Genomic DNA, 6,265 nt, shown 5'->3' on the forward strand with positions numbered 1-6,265 from the left:
GTTTTCTAGGTTCATCTGGTCAGTATTCTTCCTCTTCCTTTAATGAAAAACAAATTTTAATGCAAAGCCCAAGGGAGGAAATGTAAAGCCAACATTGAAACTATGTCTCTGGCTTGAAGAAATACAAACTGCACATAAAAGCGATAGGATCACCCCGCCCTCTCCCTCTCCAGCCTGACACCAGACTCCTTGCTCGACACCACCTGGGCCATGTCTGTGTGCACACACTCTTCCCATCCCATTTTCCACTAGTGCAGGGATGGGGTCAATTAGACTAGGGCATTTCAAGAGGTGAGCCAGCTCGTTAATAAAAATCACAATCCACTAAGCAAAGGCCACTTCTTCCCAAAAACATTCAGTTACCTTGTGAGGGCAACCTCACCCTTCACCGAGAATGGCTTCAAATCGGACATTTGACCATCTCCCATAGCCTCTTCTTTCCCTGCAATCGCGTGTCTCCAACTGTGAGAAAACAGAGCTGAGATGCATCAAAGAGGACCCCAGGTAAGGAGCAGGTCAGGCGGAAAGGAGGTGAGCCTGGGCCCATGTGCAGGGACATTCTATGGCCTGTCATGCCTGTGGCTGGTGGTCCCACTGGCTGAGTCTACATCTAAAACAGGTCAACAGCTAACTCACATCAACCCACGACTAAGAGAAGAGCAAAGCCCACCGCTCACAAGGTCTCTATAGAACAGGCGCACCAGGAGATGCGTGTCACTCTTGACCTCACTACTACAGAAACAGTCTCCAAGAACAGCTTCAGGGCTTCCCTGGTGGCGCAGTGGTTGAGAGTCCGCCTGCCGATGCAGGTGACACGGGTTCGTGCCCCGGTCCGGGAAGATCCCACATGCCGCGGCGCAACTAGGCCCGTGAGCCATGGCCGCTGAGCCTGCGCGTCCGGAGCCTGTGCTTCGCAACAGGAGAGGCCACAACAGTGAGAGGCCCGCGTACCGCAAAAAAAAAAAGAACAGCTTCAGTTAACAGGTCCTGAGCATTTTGCCGCATTTTATGTATCATCTTCTTTACATTTTGAAACGTCACAATTAACTATCTTGAAGGCAGGCAACAACTGCCCTGAAAATAGCCTGTTTGCCAATTCCAGCTGAGTACTTACGGCTTTAGATGCATCAGACCGAAAGGAAAAGGAAAAGAAAGCTGTAAACTCGTGGTGTTAACGAGATGAACGCCAGCAGGTGGTAAAGACAAAGAAGGCAAATCAGAACTCAGGCAATGGGGCGGGCGGCTCCACGATGAGGGCAACCCAGGCCCTAAGGCGGATATTCGGGTTCCAGGGCGGCCTCCGGCGGGGACTGGAGCCCGGGCACCGAGGGATTTGCGTGCGTCCGCGCCGGTCCACGCCCATTTCCTAGGGAGCTGGTCAGGCACAGGAGGCCCCGCGGGCCACGCTGGATCGTGCGGAGAAGGGGAGACTGGGGAAAACGTCCCCCTGGAGAAGGGGAGACTGGGGAAAACGTCCCCCTCCGGGCCCCACCCGCCGCGCGTTCCGGAAGTCCCACCTGCGGCTCCTCGAAGCCTCGGGCTCCGCAGCGAGCGCACCGTCTACCGACGCGCCATCTCCTGCCGTCAGGTCCGCGCGTGCGCGGCGCCGCCACCACCACGTGCCGCGCCTCGGCGCCGCGGGGGCCGCCGGGAAGGGAGGAGGTGCAAGCGTGGGGCGGGGCTCCTGCGCGGCAAGGCAGCTGGGGGTCTGGGGCGCGAACTCCCAGTCGCAGGCGGCGCGGGAGGTGGGGGGCGCAGAGCTGGGCCCTGGCAGGGTGGGTAGGAGCGACGAGGGGGCAGCCCAGGGTCAAGGGCCCCGCGGGAGATCTTGGCCCAGGTGTGTGAGCGTGCATGTGTGAGCGTGCACGTGCACCTGCGTGCGCGGGCTGGGATTGGGGAAGGACCGGCGGGGCGTGGATGTGATGGTGCAGGCGGAGGGGGGGCGGGGACTGTCAGGTTAGGAAAGACAGCGTGCTCCCATTGCATTTAGAGGGATGAGTGAGCCTCAGTGGGCAGGACAGTTCTTGGGGCAGAGAGGCCTGTGGGAGACGCAGTGCCTGGTTTCCTGGGAGACGGCAATGAGGTCGGCCAGCGGAGGATGGTGGAGGTGGGGACAAGAGGAGTTGAGGATGACACCCAGGGTTCCAGTTTGCATGGTTGCGTGGGTGGGGCTGTCCTCTGACCCTAAAACCCCATCACAGGAAAACCGCCTAAAAACATACCTCTGGTGAAAACAGAGGAGGCTATTACAAACATGCTCCTTACTTTACAATTTGGTTGTTGTTTTATAAGTTCTGGTGCTTTTGTTTGACGTTATTAAAGATGCCATTTTCCTGCCTTCTTAACAAATGGACGTTAGGTAAATGGCTGTTTTCCTGCTTTGGTGAATAATGGCCAGACGGAAGCCTTCTGTCGTGTCGACGGCCTCTCACTGCCAGCCCAGTGTGTGCTGCGGCAGCTTTGCATAAAGATGGCATCTAATCTACAATTGCGCCTGGATTTGCCAGAGCCCCACGGAGGCTGAACTCATTTTATTCAGAACGCCACGGAACGATAACCAAAAAAGGATACCATGAAGGCAACATCCATCATATGCTTCTTTAAAAACCCCATTGTCAGCATCAGTGACAATGGCATTACCGCTCAGTCACTGAGATTAAAAATTAGTCATACGTGGAAAATAGAAACAGGTTTTCAGGGAAAAGGAAGCTTTGGTTCCACTGAATTATGCCTCTTTTTTGCTTGGTAAATAAAGGATGCATATTTTCCAATGATATATATTTTCGAGGTTAGCTATGTCTAGGTGGTCCCAGATTGGGGGTAAGAGCCTTGTTGTCAGTTGACTGACTGGGCAGGTGTCAAAAACACTTTATAGGGCTTCCCTGGTGGCGCAGTGGTTGGGAGTCCGCCTGCCGGTGCGGGGGGCGCGAGTTCGTGCCCCGGTCCGGGGGGATCCTGCGTGCCGCGGAGCGGCTGGGCCCGTGGGCCGTGGCCGCTGGGCCTGTGCGTCCGGAGCCTGTGCTCCGCGGCGGGAGGGGCCGCGGCGGTGGGAGGCCCGCGTACCACGAAGAAAAAAAAAAAAAAAACACTTTATAACTTATATCCAAAACCGTCTGACAACAAGGTATTCAGTTGTGACATCAGAGTTACCGCCCTCCAGAATCTGAATCTTTCTGGATTGGGTCACGAATGAGTCCTTGGAATGACAGGTGTTTTCCTTCTCTTAGGTGTCACAGCCCATCAGTGAGGCTGAGTGTGCAAAGCGTCACTCGGCTGCCTGCGCCCTCTCACCCCCTTAAACCCCGGTGAAACCGAGCCCTCTGCCTTCCGGGCAGCCACACGCCAGCTGGGGCCCCCGCCCCACCAGGAAGCCCCACCCCCCTGTCCTTAGCCATCCTCCTCCTTGCCTCCTGTGACCTCCAGCACCCCTCCTCGGCCCACTCTCAGCGGGGGCCTTGCTCCCTATGTCATCGACACATAGAAACAGCGCACAGGGAGTGTCCGCATCCTCCCAGCCCCACGTGTGCCCTGCCTGTGTCTGCCATCCCTCTGCCTCCTCCTGTCGCTGTGGTTGGACTGTTCGAACCTCTGTTGAAGGCTCTCAGCCCTCCCCTGACCCCACAGGCACGTGTCCCACCAGTTCTCTGCCCCCCGCCCCCTGCCAAGCAGAACTCCCCAGACGTGTGTCCACTTCCCGTCCTCTGGCTCACTTTTGATCCCCGTTAAGGCAGCCTTCTGTCCCCACACCCCACTGAGACGGCCCCCAGCAAGGTCTCCAACACCCACCACCACCTTCCCTGGCCTTATCCCGCTGACCATCAGCAATGTGGGATGATGCCTCATTCACGGGTGCTCCTCGGACAGTGTCCGTCCCCAGGTTTCTGGGGGGCATCTGGCCCAGCTGCTCCTCCTCTTCCTGGCACTGCCATGAACTGCCAAGCTGTCTGCCCATGACTGCCCCACCACACGTGGCCCTGCCTGCAGCCCGCTCCCCACCTGGCCTCACCTGGCCTCCACTCCTCCAGAGCCCACAGTGGTCCTTCGGCAGCAGGATTTTCTGCAGAAGGTCGTGGGGAGGCCTCAGTGGGGGAGAACATGCAGGTGCCTTCAGCCGTCTGCCAGGGATCAGACCAGTAAACACCACGCTCTGGGGAGCCCTGGGCATCCTCACCTCGCACTGTTCAAAGGATAAAGCTAGTTCCCCAAAGTGGCCAGAAAAATGTCCATGGAGCCAGGCCACGATGCCAAACTTACAAGGACAATAATTTGTACCCACCCCCTTTCCTTGGACCTCATTCCCGAAAAGTGCCGTTTCCCCAGAAGCCACCGTCCTTGCTTGGAGACAGACCTCTCCCTCCCTCCCCACGTGCACCTCTGCGTCCAGGAGGGGCGAGAGCACAGACGTGGCTTGGGAAGGGTCCAGAGTGTGGTGGGTATTCAGGGCCCACAGAGCCCCTCCCACCAGGGCCCTGGGCTGGGCGCCCTGAAGGAGACTCTTCTAAGGCACTCTCTCTGCTCCCAGGTGGCTTTTCCAGGTGCCCTCTGCAGCCATTGCTCTCAGTGGCTCTTTTTTTTTTTTTTTTTCCCCAAATGACTCTCAGCTTGCCTTCAAATAAGAATAAATATGTGTGTCTGTTCCCTGGGCCTTTGACAGCCCTGAGCTGGCCCCATGACTTGGGTGGGATTGATGGCCCCGTCTCACTGAGAAGCCAGGTGCATCTTTTCCAAATGATGAATGGCTTTCTCACGAACACAAAATTGTTGATTGTATTTACAAACAATTCCTTTTTCACGTTCCGTTGATTCTTCTCCAGCGTCGGTCCCTCAGTGACACCCGCACGGCTGATGCATTGGTGGCTATTACCTCCATTGATTAAGGCTTCCTGTGGTCCCACGGTGCCTGGTACGCCATTTGTCACAGACAAGCGGCTTGCACACAGCAGTATATCATGCTCCCTTCGGGCTTCACGGTTATTTATTCTTCAATTTATGTTGCGTACCCTGTAAGTACAGGCGCACACCAAAACTCCAAAATCTTAGCATGCCACAACAGTGAGCAAATACAGGAGTAAAGGAATTCTTTGCCAATCCCGTGCCTCCAGAGCCTGACTCCTCTGCCCCTCATTCTGAAAAAATGCAAATGTAAATAAACAGTGTCAGCACTGTCCCTAATTGAGACTTGGGACCAGAGAGAAGGTCGACGGAAGTGCCGCCACTTTTCACCAAGTCATTCAACACTTAGCACGGAACCAAAAGACCCCAGACCCAAATTCTTCAGCACCTCCTGGGGACGAGGCAGCCGTCAAAATGGCCCAATCCAGGCCAGGTGGGAATTTTCTAGAATCAGCTGCTTTCTCTAGGTTTCTCTGTCCCACCTCCTCCTCCTGATGGCATTTTTGGCTCACCCGGGGCATTCCCCACGGTCAGTCCCTACCAGGAAACGGGCTGTGTGCAGAGAAGGTGCTGGACGCTGCAAGGGTCCTGGCTTCTCTCCGGCCACTGGGTCTTGGGCAAGCCGGTGACACTCCAGATGGCCAGGCCCTCCTCTGGAACTTGCAGAGGCTCAGAACAGAGCCCAACTTTCCTCCCAACTCGAAAACCTGGGTGTTCACGTTCGCATCGATAGCCTATCTGGCTCATAGTTGCAAAGTGTCGATCAGTATAAAAGTGTAAGTCAGAGCCCATCGGCACTTACCGTGTACTGCCGTGGAGAGAAATTTATCTTCTCACAGTGCGGGAGGCTAAGTCCAGGATCAAGGTGCCAGCTTATTCAGCTCCTTGTAAAGACTCTCTTCCTGGTTTGCAGATGGACACCTTCTCACTGTGTCCTCACGTGGCTAAGAAAGCAAACTCTGGTGTCTCTCTTTCTTCTTTTTTGGCCATGCCACTCAGCTTGTGGGATCTTAGTTCCCTGACGAGGGGTCGAACCCAGGCCCCCGGCAGTGAAAGCAGGGAGTCCTAACCACTGGACTGCCAGGGAATTCCCTGGTGTCTTTTTCTCTTACAAGGACACTAATCCCATCATGGGGTCCCCACCCTCATGACCTCATCTAACCCTCATCACCGCCCAAAAGCCCCACCTCCAAATCCTATCACATTGGAGGTTAGGGATTCAACAAAGGAATTTGGAAGGTGGAGAAAATTCAGTCCATAACGTAGCTTAACACTAGCTACCTTACCAAATTATCTAATTAGTTCTAATAGGGTTTCTTTTTGGTTGAATTTCTTGGGATTTTAAATTATGCAATCATGTCATTTGCATATA

Source organism: Orcinus orca, chromosome 17, assembly GCF_937001465.1.
Source record: "Orcinus orca chromosome 17, mOrcOrc1.1, whole genome shotgun sequence".
Classification (NCBI taxonomy): Eukaryota; Metazoa; Chordata; class Mammalia; order Artiodactyla; family Delphinidae; genus Orcinus; species Orcinus orca.